The sequence below is a fragment of the Sus scrofa genome, chromosome 2 (genome assembly GCF_054392235.1).
Source record: "Sus scrofa isolate SSC_HxYL_T2T_F1_AM1 chromosome 2, Sscrofa_HxYL_maternal_Yorkshire_Landrace_v2.0, whole genome shotgun sequence".
NCBI classification, from domain to species: domain Eukaryota; kingdom Metazoa; phylum Chordata; class Mammalia; order Artiodactyla; family Suidae; genus Sus; species Sus scrofa.
This window is the reverse complement of record NC_139384.1, coordinates 129,322,738-129,338,801: the sequence shown is the minus strand read 5'-3', so window position 1 is coordinate 129,338,801 and position 16,064 is coordinate 129,322,738. Positions and strand designations below refer to the sequence as shown.

Sequence of the window (16,064 nt, the reverse complement as noted above, 5' to 3'; positions counted from 1 at the left end):
AGTAAAGAGAGTCTACCCAAAGTCATGTGGCTCTTTTATGAAGCTCTTGTTTTAGACAGAAAGTTATATGAGTAATCTACTCTAGAAGGACACCAGTAGGTTCTTCCATGTAGGCATATCTGTGATAGTGTGCTGAGTTAAAAGACATATAGGATAATGTGATCATAAGAATAATCCATTAAAAATGTCTATATTGATATACAGCCTGAAAGAATACTACTATTATCATGGAGTTATTGCTAGGAAAGCAGAAGTTATTGCTAAGTAGCAGGCAAGATAAAGTGGGATGTTTTGGGTTTAAATTTCATTACTTTTGGAGTTGGTTTTTTTTCGGCCTCACTAGTGGCATGCGGAAGTTCCCAAGCCAGGGATGGATCCTGTGGATCCATAACCCACTGGGCCCGCCACTCCTGAAATTTTGATTTCTAACTTATCTGCATTATTGTCCAAAACCACATACTATACATTGATGCTAATTGCATGAAATCTATGAAGTCATATTTCACTGATCACTTATGGTCAATTACTAAACTATATAATTGTTTTAGTCTCTGAAAATTAGAATGAATGCATATTCACTAATTGCTGGCCACAGGGTTCAAAAATATGTTTATAAGATCAATGTTATTAGTTGCTATTATTCAAGTCATCTGTAAGTCATGTATATCTTACTAGCTTTTGATCCACAAGACCTATAAATGCTGAGTTGTATTAGCATTTGAATTGTGTCTTCCTCTATGAGGGTACATGAATAAACTTTTGCTTATAATCTGCTCATTGTCTTATTTATTTTGAAACTATATAGTTAGATTCACAGAGACAAGTTTAGAATTATTAAACCTGTCTGGTGAACTGTACCTTTATGTTATGTAATGATCTTTTTTCATTCCTAGTTTTTACTATTTTTATTTGATATTAACAAACTACATCAACTTTGTTTTTGTTTTTATTTAATGATTTTTATTTCTTTCCATTATAGCCTTTGGAGGGGATGTACATCAACTTTCTTTGGATTAGCATTAGCACGACAGATCTTTTCCCAGTCTTTTATTTTCCATCTGTTCGTGTACCTATGTTTTTGAGATGTCTCTTGTAAACTTTATATGGGTAGGATTTAAAAGAAAAGCAGCAGTGCATTACTATGACTACTAGTATCTGAAGGCTTGTTTCTGTCATGCAGTTCTGAATTTCTAGGTGCCCTATGTTATATGCCTCCTTCCTACCACACATTTTCTCCTTTCTCTTTGCATGGGAGTAACAAGCCCTGGTTTTACTTTTAACAAGTTATCCTTACAAGTTTCAGCAAGAACTTTAGACTTAAAGTTCAGTAGCCCTCTTCCCCCAAGGGCTACATGGCCTCTAGAACTTTAATGCTTCTTTTTGAAGGCAATCCTTTCGAAGTCCCTTTAGGGAGAATCTGTCAGTGGTAAATACCTCTACTTTTTGATTATCTAATAATACCTTTATTTTGACCTTCTTTTAAAATGAAATTTATGTAGGTGTAGAATTCTAGATTATCAGTCATCTTCTTGCAACACTTTGAAGATATGTCACTATTTTCTAGCTTCTGTTTTTTGAAGACAGGACATCTATCTAAATAGGAATAGCAACCACTGTGACAGGTTTCTTTTCTCTTTCTGATTCCTTTTACAATCTTTTACCTGATGTTCAGTAATTTATTACAATGTGTCTACATATATATATTTCTATTTTTTAAGACTGTGATATTTGAATGCAATTTAAAAAACTGGGGGGGATGTTAGCTATGAAAAATATTCCTTAATTTACTTTAAAATTTATTATTGAAGTGTAGTTGATTTACAATATTGGGTTAATTTCTGCTGTATAGCAAAGTGATTCGGGTTTACGTACATACATATATATGCTTATACGTGTGTGTGTGTGTGTGTGTGTGTGTGTGTGTGTATTCAGTCTTTTTCATGTTCTTTTCCATAGTGGTTTATCCCCGGATACTAAATATAGTTCCTATACTACCCAGTAGGACCCTGTTGTTTGTCCATTCTATGTATAATAGTTTATATCTGCTCATCCCAAACTATATTTCTTTTTCCTTACCCTGCTTGTGATTTCTTCAGCTTCCTGAATCTGAGGATTCATTTATCATCAATTTAAAAAACTCCAAGCCACATCCTCATTTTCATTATTTTTTTCTTCTGAAGTCTAATTTGAGGTACTTATACATTCTCATTGTACCCATGTGACTCTTCATTTCTTTCATATTTTCCATCTGCTTCTAGAGATAAAGGCTATACACTATTTGAGAAATATTTTTTTCAGCTCTATCTTTGAGATTACTAATTCTCTTTGAGACAGTTGTGCCTAATCTGCTACCTATCTGCTGAGATTCCTGTTTGGTACTTTTTAAGTTTCCCCTGGTCTTTTTGATAGCATACTTTTGCTTCATGTTTTTACCTATCATTCTTCCATCAGTATACACATAGTTATTTATTATTTTGCACATGTGAAGTTCGGAGGGGCTTGGCATTCAATTCTTCTGTCTGTTACTTCTGCTTTCTCTCTTGGTGGTTTGCTTCCTCGTGCATTTGGCAGGCTTTGATGGTTCAGGGTGGGGTGGGGAGAGGTGTATGTGTTAGGTCAGGAAAGACCTCCTGCTGAACATGGGTTGAGGTGTGTCTCTCTGGAGAAAACTGAGTCTGCTTCTGCCAGGTGACTCAGGGTGTTATGTATCAGGGATTTAAACACTGATCTCTCAACGTGTAGTAGCATAAATTCAAAAGCATGTATAATTAAGCCTGTGGTTCCATATTCTTCAGGGGCGCCCACTTTCAACTCCAACCCCACCAAGCACACACACCACTGAGGCTGGGAAATAGGTCTGTTTTCTATTTGTGTCCTTCCGAGGTAGAAGGTTTTATATTTAGTCTACTCTTTCATTAAAGGTATATCCCCTTAGAGCAGTGTTTTCCAAACTGCTGCCAAGTCCCATTAGTAGATAGTGAAATCAATGCAGCACTGTAGTTCTCAACCTTGGCTATGCATTAGAATTACCCAGGGAGCTTTTAAAACTCTGACTCCCAGGCCACAACCCAAGACCAATTCAATCAGAATCATAGAGGGTAGGGACCAGCAATGTATATTTGTACAGCTCCTAGGTGACTTGAATGAACAGCCAAGATTCAGAACCTCCGTTATGACCAGCCTTTTATAATAAAACAGAATGGAATACAATAGGACAACAAGTGCATCAGCATTGATTCTTCGCGAGAACTCTGCTCATTGCTCCAAGATTCTCTGCGCCGTGGTGGGTGTGTGTGTGTGTGTGTGTGTGTGTGTGTGTGTGTCTACGTATCGTGCTCTAATACAAAATCTATTCTGTACTGTACTGTACTGGTTTTCCCTTTAAAAAAAGAACCTAAAAATGTTAAGCCTCTTGGTTACCAAGATTAGAACCTGTCTTCAAGAGTAGCTGAAGCAGGAGTGCCAGTTTCTTATGTGCAGTCCTATGGCCATTTTTTTTTTTTTCCCCTAGCATGTGGAGATTTCCCTGACTTTCTTGAATGTTCAGCTGTACGTTTCCATTTCATCCACCTCCTCTAGGTGTTTGGTAAAAGGTTTATCAGGCTATCAAATCTACCACACTGCTGAATGTGAAGAGGAATACATTTCTGCTCTCTTTGAAGTTTATTCAAAAACACACACTCTAATGTCCATGGTAACTTTATACCTAAAATGTGCTGGACTTATACTCTGCTGACACTAATATATTCTACAAAGACATCATGGGCAGTGATTAACTGTGCCTTTCCAACACGCCCATTGCCGCACCAAGCCTGAGATGCACAGATCTATCTGAGGAAGAGATTCTTTAAGATCAGTACTTTGAAGTTTTCATAACCCAGATCACAAGAGCAACAGACGTTTTCAGATGGGGAAAGAAGAGAAGAGAGCCAGAACCCAAAAGGAAGAACCAGGGCAAAATTTCTTATTGATCAAGTGCTGAAGTAAGATGACCAGTAAGCAAAGTGACCACATGCTAGGGGCATGTCTGAAGCATAGCAACATGAACAACTCTCTCAATAAACTGGGTCTGGAGGAGGCACCATAGACACTGTTTGTTGTTGTTGCCCCTGTTGGCATGGCTCAACTGCCACTGGGAACATTCGGGCACCTTCCCAAAGTTCTTTTGGACAATTTTTTTTTTAAAGTGAAGCGTGAGATTAGGGCTTAGCCCCTGTTAATCCCTTCTACTATGCCATCCCCAACACATCAAAAGATGCAACAGAAATATTTTTTCTAATGCTGCCATGTTCCATCTCTGGAATTCAATACTTTCTCCTGTCTTAATCCTCCCAAATGTCATGGACCCAGCCACAATTCCATCCACCCACATGGAGTGATAGGCATTAGTTTCCAGGTCAGTTTGTCCAAACCAGGATTAAGCGTCTCATCATCTCAACCCTTCAACCTCCTCCTATGTTACTGTGGTGGCACTCCTACATTTTAAACTGTAAATATAGTAAGTATGTTCTGCTGGAATCATTATGTACAGAACTGTCACACCCAGACCACAACACTGAAATCTGGCAGATTGCAGGCAATCTGTTTTCTCTCTCCAAGGAAGTAAACAGCTGCACAGTTGCTTTAGAAACACTAAGAAGGAGATAAAGGTGAAAAGAAATATATTAACAGATGGACTGAGGTAAGGTGAGGCTTTGCATTTTGTTTTGTTTTGGTTTAAATGGTCAAAACATTGAAATATGTTACTAGGCCCATAGAACTTGATGGTAATCCTTTGGGATAGATAAAAAGCAAGAGAAATGTTAACTAGAGAAAAATGAGTGTTTAAGGGGGAAAAAAAAGGTAAGAGAGGAAATACGGAGAAAAAACTGCTGCCCACTAGATAAAGTCTCGCTCATTCTACATCACCAGGCACTGCTGCATGACCTCCTCTCCTCCAGAATCACAATTTGCCATCTTCCCAGATGTAAGGAAGGGGTGGTAGATTGCTAGATTCCCTTACACCACCACTTTGTCCAGCAGAAATGTTGGGTCTTTAATTTCAAATTATACTAAGGGACCACAACAAGTGGGAAAAACCTTTGAATTCATCACAAAGGATTTGAACTATGCAACCCTTTCGGTAGTATCCAAATCTGTAAATTTAATTCTTTTTACTTTCTACACTTAGATCCTTTCGTCTTTAATAAAAATTTTATTAGAGTTGATTTACAATATTCTGTCAATTTCTGCTGCACAGCCAAGTGACCCAGCCATACAAATATAAATTCTTTTACTCATACTGTCTTCTATCAACTTCTACCACAAGTGATTGGATATAGGTCCCTGTGCTGTACAGCAGTCTGTAACCTGAAAGAATGTTATCAAGGAATAAGCAGATTTTGCAGAGCACTGTTTATTTAACTGTAAATCAAAAGCCTTCACTCTGAAAGCAAATTAAATGAGGTTTTTCCCCTTACTGTATGAGAAAACCAGTGCAGTAAGAATACCTCATTTAGAATTTCTAAAATTCAACAAATAACTGACATTCAACCATATCCTCCCTTCCTCTCTCTCCCCCTACTGTCCCTTCTCTTTTTCCCTCTTTCTAGCAGACACTGTTTTTGATTCTTTGACTGCTCTTCCATTGTTCTGGGAAGAAATCCACTTAATCCATGTATCAAATATATCATGCTCGCGATTATCTCTTGGGCAGTTCTTTCGAATCCTATATACAACCAATTCTATAATTTCTGTGCCAGTTTTTCTTTTGGAGAACTTTCTTAGGCTCAAAGACTTGTCCTTAAACTTTTCTTACAACACATGTACATGGACACATGCACAATTTTACAGGCCAATCCAGTCAAAAACAGAAGTCTAAATCTATACTGTCCAATATGGTAGCCCCTGGCCAAAAGTGCCTACTTAAATTTAATTTATATTAAACAGAAATTTTAAATCTATATCTTAATGTTAGCCACATTTCAAAGGCTCATTATCCATATATGGCTAGTGGCCATCACACTGAACAGTGTAGAAGAATAATGCCACCACTGCAGAAAATTCTACTGGGCAGCACCGTTTTAAAATAGCTACATAATTTGCAAATAACAGTGAAAAGCTGAAATACATGATGCTTTGATTTTTTTCTTTCATGTTTTTACATTCCTTCCTTTAACCAAATGAAAAATCTTCACAAATGTCTTTCATTCAATGTCAATGTGAGATACAGTCCCAAAGATAAATAAAATATTATGAGGATAAATATAAACAACCCTTAGGTATTTGTGTTCGAGTGGTGTGTCAGAATAAACATCAAGGTCAAAAGTTGTGACTTTCAGTGCTGATTTCACGGGGGTTGATTTTCTAACACCTCGTCCACCTAATAGCATGCAAGTAAAAGCAAGACTGTTCATTTGAAGGCATTCTCTGACCTCCTAATTGTATAATAGTTGAGTGGTTCCATAAGGAGAATGAAGAGAATCTCCAGAACCTTTTATTATTATATCCACATACTCAACTCCAACACAGTGTGTTACAGACTATCTCAAGTTTGATAGAAAACCATTTCCATATCTACTACACAGATGAAATATCTTACACCTAAAAAACACTATAAAAACTAATATAAAATTCTGGGTTGCACACCACAGCCCTGCAAGCCTTGTAGAGGCCTAGCCTTGAGACTGAAGAAAGAGCCTGGAAAGCAACAGAGGCATCAATGGTTACTGGACAGGGGATGCTACACAAAAGGTCCCGGAGTGACACCCCATCAGGTGCAGCAGTAGGTGGGGAAGATAAGGCAGCAGTCTTCATTCCTTAGGAGAGGAGGCAGCTACCATTTTGGGGGGAATTGATGTCAGGTGGGCCCATTGGTTACCAGGGATGAATTAAGCATTATAATTAAGAGGACTAGCTACTCATGTGAGTGAAGCTAGGCCTGGTCAGTTCAGGGATATACAGAAAGCAAAAAACAGTTCTCCTGAATGGCTTGACCATACAAATGCATTATAACCACTTTGATATTTATAAATTACAGCCGATAGATAAAGCCTTTTCTTAAAGCCAAATCCTTGGTTTTCAGTTAGAGGATGATGGGCTGCAGCATGTCATTTCATATTTCACCTATGAGATGACTTTACTCCATTAGAGCAGGAAATGTCAAATGCAGCTTTTCAGAGAGCATGTAAGCAGATTAAAGCAAGCAAGCCACCTGCTACTCAGCTCCAGGGTTTCAGTGATAAGAACCCACACCCTGGGGGACTAGCAGAACTTAAGGCAATCCTTCCTAGGAAGCTTAATAAATCAAAGTTCAATGTTCATTAATTTATCTAGTTAATGAACTGTGCCTTCTTGAAGATAACCCAAATAAAGGTAGTAGAAGAAATGATTAAATTTTGCTTTTGTATTCATGTAAAAAGTTTAAAAACTCCAAAATTATTGATCTAATACTACATACTTATTCCTAAGTTAATAAAATTAACATTTAAAATTAAAATGAATTCCCTGGGCAAAAAACCCCAGAAAATTCTGTGATATTTATGCTTGGGTCTTTGACCAAATTAAAGGATATTTTCTTCTTTCCAAATAAAAATTTATCAAGAGTTAGACATACATCCACATGATGAAATACTATTCAGTGATTTAAAATAATGCTTCTAGACATTAGGGTTCTAGTCTGAAATGTAAGGAGCTTAGAAGTGGTCACTCGCACCCTCACAACAGGAAAAAGGTGAAAGACTGAAAATCAACAACCCGACTTAGATGCAGGACAGTCTTGAGGTCATAGGACAAATTACCACCATGAAAACTAGAGCCACGACAGACAGAAAACCAAAGCTTACCTGGCATAGAAAATGCTCCGAAACTCCACTTGAAGCCAGAATCTGATAGGAATACTTCAGAGTAATTGACTAATTGCTGGAGGCTGAGCATGAATTAGCTTGAGAAAGGACTCCTGGAGACCTAAGTGTCGGGTCGGAGGGGCCAAACACCTTCCTCAGCCTTACCTCCAGGAGCCACCCCACACCAGGATCTTAGGGGAAACATAATAAAAGCATTCGATCTTGCTTCCAGAAAGAAGGGAAAAGTAACCATTTCATAACAAGCCCAGAGCAGTTTGACTTCCTTAACAAAAGTCTGCTCTCATAACTATTTTATCAGTCTAATCAAGTAGGGAAAGGGAAATACCCACCTCTCCCCAAAGTTGGATGTGAAGGAAGGGGATTACCTACCTTCAGTCCCCCTCCAGCTTTCCTGTCTCACCTAAAGATGGGGAAAAAAAACCCTGACAGGCCCTTATGAAGATCACAGCCCAGGGGCCTGGGCTCACTAAAAGGCTCAGATCTAATCAAAGCACATAGAATGCTTCCCCTTCCCCACACCTCACTACATCTCACTAAATCTCTGGATTTGGGGAAAAAAAATTGAGATGGAATAAACAGCAACCAAACTCAGATATGACAGAGACGTTGTAGCCTGATTTAAATTAACTACAATTAACATACCAAGGGATCTAATGGAAAAATAAACAACATGCAAGAGAGGTGAATAGTATAAGGAGAGAGAGAGAGAGATGGAGATTGTAAGAAAGAAGAAAATAGAAATAGTGGAGATTAAAAACAAAATGCTCTAAGACTGGATCAGGCTGAAGCATGAAGAGATGTCAGTAGAAACTCCTGAAAGAGAAGAGAGAAGAGAATAGACACTGAAAAAAAAAAAATCTCAGAATATTCAAGAACTGTGGGCTAACTACAAATGTGTAACAAAACTGTAATGAGAACACCAGATGGAGGGAAAGGAATAGAAGAAAGGTGTGAAGCAATAATGACCAATAATTTCCCCAAATTAATGCCAGACACTAATCAACAGATCCAAAAAGCTTAGAGAACATTCAGCAGGATAAGTGCCAAAATATCTACACCTAAGGATATCATATTCAAACTACAGAAAATAAAAAATGAAGAAAATCTTTTAAAAAGGCAGAGGGAAAAAAAACTTGCTTATAGAAAGGTGGGAATAAGAGTACATCAGATTTCTCAGAAATCATGCAAGCAAGGAGAGAGGTTAGAAATATTTAAAGTCTTGGGAGGGAAAAAAAAAAAAACCATCAATCTAGAATACTGTATCCAGAAAATTGATCCTTCAAAAGTGAAGGAGAAATAAAGACTTTCTTAGACCAACAAAAATTGAGGAAATTTCTTATCATTGGATCTTGCCAGAAATGTCAGAAGTTCTTCAGAGAGAAGGAAAATGATACAGGCTGAAACTCAGATGCACATAAAGAAAATAAAAAGCATAAGGGAAGGAATAGCCAAATTTAACTTTTTAAAAATAGGTTTGTTATTCTTAATTGACATAAAAGAACAATTTAGTCAAAATAATAATGGCAACAAAATTTAAATATTGTGAAAATTATCAAAATGTGAGACATTGAGGAGTTCCCATCATGGCTCAGCAGTAACCAACACGACTAGTATCCATGAGGACAAAGGTTTGATCCCTGGCCTCGCTCAGTGGGTTAAGGATCGGGCACTGCCATGAGCTGTGCTGTAGGTTGCAGATGTGGCTTGGATCCCTCTTTGCTGTGGCTGTGATGTAGGCTGGCAGCTTTAGCTCTGATTCTACCCCTAGTCTGGGAACTTCCATATGCCAGAGGTATGGCCCTAAAAACATTAAAAAAAAAAAAGTGAGCCATTGCTATGAAGTGAGCAAATGCTGTTGGAAAAATGGCAGTGATAGACTTGCTTGACAGAGGATTGCCATAAACCTTTGATTTATAAAAAATCTGTGAAGTACATTAAAGTGAAGCATAATAAAACAAGGTTTGCCTGTAGATTATGTGAAAGTGGACTTGGATTAGTTGTAAACATCTATTGCAAACTCTAGAACAACCACTGCAGGGAAAAGGAGGTATAATTGATATGCTAAAAAAGGAAAGAAAGTAAAATCATATAAAATGCTCAATTAAAACCACAGAAGACAAAAAAGAGTTATAGACAATAGAGAAAGAATAAGAGCAATTAATAGAAAACAACAAATATGGGGAGTTCTCAGGTTCACTGGTTACAAACCCAACTAGGATGCTGGTTTGATCCCTGGCCTTGCTCAGTGGGTTGAGGATCCGGCATTGCTGTAAACTGTGGTATAGGTCAGGGTCATGGTTTGGATCCTGAGCTGCTGCAGTTGTGGCATGGGCCAGTAGCTGCAACTCTGATTTGACCCCTAGCCTGGGAAACTTCCATATGTCACAGATGTGGCCATAAACAAAGCAAAAAAAGAAAAAGAAAACAAATACGCTGGCTATTAATCCAACTATACTAATAATCATTTTAAATATCAATGATCTAAATACGCACATTAAAAGAGGCAGAGATTTTCAGAATGGATTAAAAACTGAGACCAAACTGTATGTTGTTCACAAGAAACCCACTTTAAAAATAAAGGCACATGTGAATTAAAAGTAAGAAAACAGAGAAAGATATATCATGGTAATACTAATGAAAAGAAAGTTGGAGTATCCATATTAATTTAAGACAGAACAGACTTCAGAGAAAGAAAAATTATCAGGGGTAAGAAAGGGTTAAATAATGATAAAACAGTCAATTTTCAAAGAAGACATAAAAATCCATAATGCATATTTGCCTTCAAATGAGGCATCAAAATATCTGAATCAAAACCAGGGAAAAATGCAAGAAGAAATAGATAAATACACGATTACTGCTGGAGACTTCAACATTTTGTTATCACTAACTGAAAGATCCAAAAGGTAGAAATTACTCAGGATACAGTTGAACTGAATAACATAGTCAATCAAATGGATTTAATTGACATAGGCTACTTTACACAATAAGAGCAGAATATACATTCTTCTCAAGATCACATAGAATATTCACTAGGATAGACAACATTCTGGGCCACTAAACACACCTTAAAAATATGAAAGAATAGAAATCATACATACTATGTATGCTTTCAGAGCACAGTGGAATTAAATCAGAAATCAGTTTCTGGAAATTAAATCAGAAAGATAGCTGGAAAATTCCAAATGATTGGGAGACTAAAACAATGTACTTCAAAATAGCACACAGGTCCTTGAACAAGCCTCAAGAGAAATTAAAAATATTTTGAACTAATGCAAATAATAACTTACCAAAATCTGTTGGATGAAATGAAAGCAGTGTTCACAGGGAAATTTCAATATAAGAAACGAAGAAAGATCTAAAAAATAATCTAAGTTCCCTAGGGAACTAGAAACAGAAAGGTAAATTAAAACCAAACTAAGCAGAGAGAAAGAAACAGTAAAAATAAGATAAATTAATACAATTGAAAATAGGAAATCAACAGAGAAAATTAACAAAACCAAAAGCCTATTCTTTGAAAAGATCACTGAAATTGGTAAATTTCAAGCAAGACTAATGAAAAAAAGGGAGAAGACCAAAGTTACTTATATTGAAAATTCAAGAGGAGTCATCACTACTGATCCCATGGCCTTTTAAAAGGATGATACAGGAAATGATAAACAACATTATGTCCACAAATTTGATAGCCTAGATGAAATGGACCAATTCCTTACAAAATATAATCATCCAAAAGTCACAAAGAAAAAAAAAAAAGATAATCTGAATAATCTGAAAGTCCTACTATCTATTAAAAAAATAATAACTTCCAAAATAGAAAACACTAGGTGCAGCTCAGCTGGCCAGTAAATTCTACTGAACATTTAAGGAAGAAATTATACCAATTCGCTACAATCTCATCTAGAGGCAGAAGAAGCAGAAATAATTCCTTACTCATTCTATAAGGCCAAAATTAGCCTAACACCAAAACCAAAGACATTTTAAGAATGTAAAACTACAGACCATTATCTCTCAAGAATGTAGATGCAAAAATTCTCAACAAAATGTTAACATATCAAATCTAACAATATATAAAAAGAATTATACACTATGACTAAATTTATTTTGGTATGCTGGTTCAACATTTAAAAATCAATGTAATCCATCACACCGATAGGCTAAAATAAGAAAATTTAAATGGTATTACAAATAGATGAAGAAAAAACACCTAAAATTCAACACCCATTCATGATTAAAAACTCGGCAAAAGAGGAATAGAGGGGAACTTGCTCAGTTTAGTAAAGAACATCTACTAAAGCCCTATAGTGAACATCACTCTAATCATAGTGGCGAGAAATTATATACATGCTTTCCTGCTAAGATCAGGAACATGGCAATGATGTCCCTTCTTACAATTCCTATTCAATACTGCACTGGAAATTTTAGCTAATGTAATAAAAAAAAAAAAAAAGAAAAGAAAGAAAAAAGAAACATGGGCATTCCCTAGTGGTTAAGGATCCAGCATGTCACTGCTGTGGCTCTGGTTACTGTTGTGGTGTGGGTTCGATCCCTGGCCCGGGAACTTCCAGATGCAGCAGGCACAGCCAAAAACAAACAAACAAACAAACAAATGGTATGCTGATTGGGATGAAAGACATACAACCACCTTTGTTCATAGATGACATGATTTTACATGTAGAAAACCACAAAGAACAAAGAAAACTTCAAAAACGAATAAGTGGTTATATCAAGAATGTAGGAAACAAGATTAACATACAAAAGCCAATTGCTTTCCTATATACAAGCAATAAACAACTGGATGTGCATGAGCCTTAAGCACATATTACTAAATGAAAGAAGCCAATCTTAAATGGCTATATATTGTATGATTCCAACTATAAAACATTCAAGAATAGGCAAAACTATGAGGACAGTAAGTACAGAGCATCTATTGTTGCCAGGGGTTTGGGGTAGGAAGGGAGGAATGAGTAGGTAGAGCATGGGGAATTTTTAGGGCAATGAAACTACTCTGTATGATACTGTAATGTAACGTCATTACAAATCTTTCCAAACGCAGAGAATGGACAAAGCAAGAGTGAACTCTTATGTAAATGATGGACTATGCTTGATAATAATGTCAGTGTAGGTTCATCACCTGTGAGAAGCATACCACACCAGGGCTGGATGTTGATGGTACGGAAGGCTGTGTGTGAACATGTGAATTTGCCTTTTTTCCCTCAATTTTTCTGTGAATCTAAAACTCTTCTAAAAAATTAAGTCTATTAAATGTTAAAAATGCTTCTATATCACAACTATAACATTAGAATGTTAAAATGGTATGATATTATATACAGTATGACTTCAGTTGATTGAAGGGTCTTACGTTAAGCAGAAAGAAAGAGTGATCAACTGAATGGTTTAACAGGCCCTACAGCCACAGAGGTCACAGGCTGGTGAGAAAGGCAATCATCAAAACAAAAGGTCACGCAAATAAATATATGGTTTTGAACAACCACTTTTAGGAAATGTCCCAGGAGCCCACCAAGGGGCGTAATTTAGATAGGAAATGGCAGTAGCAATATACTAAAGGCGAGGCAATGTGACTTTGCAGAAGTGACATCAAGACTGGAATCTTGGTACTTGTCTTTCTCTTTCTGACTTACGTCACTTAGTATGAGAGTCTCTAGTTCCATCCATGTTGCTGCAAATGGCATTGTTTTGTTCTTGCTTAAGGCCATTGTGCATATGTACCACATCTTCTTAATCTATTCATCTGTCAACGGACATTTAGGTTGTTTCCATGTCTCCACTACTGTGAACAGTGCTGCAATCAACACAGGGGTGCATGCACCATTTTCAATGAAAGTTTTGTCCAGATATATGTGAAGGAGAAGGGGGAGATAGTGGGATGAATGGGGAGTTTGGGGTTAGTAGGTGCAAGCTATTGCATTTGGAGTGGATAAGCAATGAGATCCTGCTGTATAGCTCAGGGAACTATATCTAATCACTTGTGATGGAACATGATGGAGGATAGTGTGAGAAAAAGAATGTATGTATATGTATAACTGGGCCACTTTGCTCTATGGCAGAAATTGACAGAACATTGCAAATCAACTCTAACAAAATTTTTTTAAAAAAGACAAATCTAAATGAGGAGTAGAAATTAACTTTGTAAAGAGAGAGAACAGGGAAAGAACATGTGCGAGAATGTTTATTCCCAGCATGAGGTAGGTGCCTGTCAATGGGGGAAAGTTAAGTCTGGTAAACACATGCAATGGGGTGCTACCCAGCACTCGAAAGAATAAGCTAGATTTTCAAACAGCAACACAGATGGATCCCAAAACAGTGTTGGGAGGGAAAAAGAAACTAAATGAGATGTTTCACACAATACTATTATGAAACTTAAAAACACATTCATTCACAGGAAACATGATACATCTTTCAAAGATGTACATATCTCTAAACACGTATTTCATAAAAACAAAAGATAGTATGAAAAATAAAGAAGTGTGTGTGTATATATATATATATATGGCTGGGACACTTTGTTGTAGAGCAAAAATTGAAGGAACACTATAAAATCAACTATACTTTAATAAAAACTAAAAAAAAAAAAAAAAAACCTGAATAGCTGGTTGCCTTTGTGAGAAAGGGAAAGGGGAGACAAGGCATGGGATTTGAAGACAAAAAGTAATAAAGTTAATGAAAACTATTAAGATGGAATGAACTACAGAGTACAACCAACTCAATCCTTCCGAAGTATACAAAAAAAAAAAAAAAAAAAAAAAAAAAAAGAGAGAGAGAGAGAAAGAAAGGGAGAAAGAAAGAAAGAACACAATGGAAAGGGAATATGGTGGTAGAAGAAACACCATACTCCAAAGCACAGAGACAAGAAAAGCCTTGGCTTTTTGAGGAGCCCAAACAAAACTTGTTTGGTATTTGGAGCAAGGACAGAAGGAGGGAGGGGAAAGAGCTAAAGATGTAAAGATGCAGTTAAGTGAAGCACAGGCCAGGCTGCTGTGTCCTCAAGAGTATCTCTGGGGCTTTGGATTCTACCTTGGTACATTCTTGAGAAATGAAAAGCCAGTAGCACAGGGAACACTACCTGATACTCTTTTATAATCTATATGGGAAAAGAATCTGAAAGAGAATGGATGTATGTATATGTATAACGGAATCACTTTTTTGTACAGAAGAAATGATCCCAACCTTGTAAATTAACTACACTTCAATAAAACATTAAAAATGAAAATAATACAATTTTTAAAATGAAAAAAACCTAGGAAACTTTAACGTTGATTAGATCTGGATGAAATTATTTTAGGTGATCTTGTGTTTTTAAAAACACTTTTACTTGTGTTTTGTGTTAAAAAATACTTTTAAAGTAAATATGTCCTACTTTTGTAGATAGAAAAGTGGGTTATAGTGAAAAACATGTTTAAGTGTCCAAAACTAGTATTACTGCAGGTTCAAGAAACAGAATGAAAATTATATTTTAGGAGATATCAACTATTCCATGAGTATAATAATCAGGGTTTATAGATTCTATTCTCTGAAGCTGCTTTACTTCAATTGGTGACCAAAGCACTATATGTAGAAAAATATTCCTTTTGTGTACGGGTTTCTCCTGGAATGTTTCCACACAGCTTTTTTAAAAGGGGTCTTCCCCAGGTAAAGAAAGGCTCTTTCTTGAAAAAGTTTTGAAGGCTGGTTTGGATGCTAAGGAATAGCCTTCTTAATAAGATGGGGTATAAACTAAATGACCTAAAGGCCTTTGGCACTTAAGTGTTTTATTCTGTGCAATCTTGCAATGCTGCCTTTTGCCCTACTTAGCATTGCATCATAACAGAGTGAATCCATCATAGACATGTATAAATAAATTAGTAGCACTAATTTAAAAGTGCTATTTCAGACCTAAATTGTATATGCGTCTGTCTCTTGTGAAATTGGAATGCATCATAATGGGCATCTGCTCTTGTGGGTTAACGATCTGGCGTTGCCCTGAGCTGTGGTGTAGGTTGCAGACGCGGCTCGGATCCCGCGTTGCTGTGGCTCTGGCGTAGGCCGGTGGCTATGGCTCCAATTGGACCCCTAGCCTGGGAACCTCCATATGCCACGGGAGCGGCCCAAGAAATAGCAAAAAGACCCAAAAAAATAAATAAATAAATAATAATGGGCATCTGCTCTTAACAAAGGGCCACATACGCATGAGAAGATAAGGAAGAGCAAATGTAATGTCTCAGACCC

General features: G+C 36.7%; 1 protein-coding gene and 1 long non-coding RNA gene across 48 annotated transcripts in view; both read right to left on the bottom strand.

Annotated features, from left to right (window-relative positions):
• KCNN2 (potassium calcium-activated channel subfamily N member 2) overlaps positions 1-16,064 on the bottom strand; it is a 712,042-nt gene that overhangs the window by 54,866 nt on the left and 641,112 nt on the right. The gene's annotated exons all lie outside the window — the stretch shown is intronic.
• On the bottom strand, positions 1,646-11,777 carry LOC146405694 (uncharacterized). Its single transcript, XR_014838583.1, has 2 exons — positions 5,297-11,777; positions 1,646-1,973 (listed from the first exon to the last, which is right to left on the bottom strand). It is a non-coding gene; the product is annotated as an uncharacterized LOC146405694 (long non-coding RNA).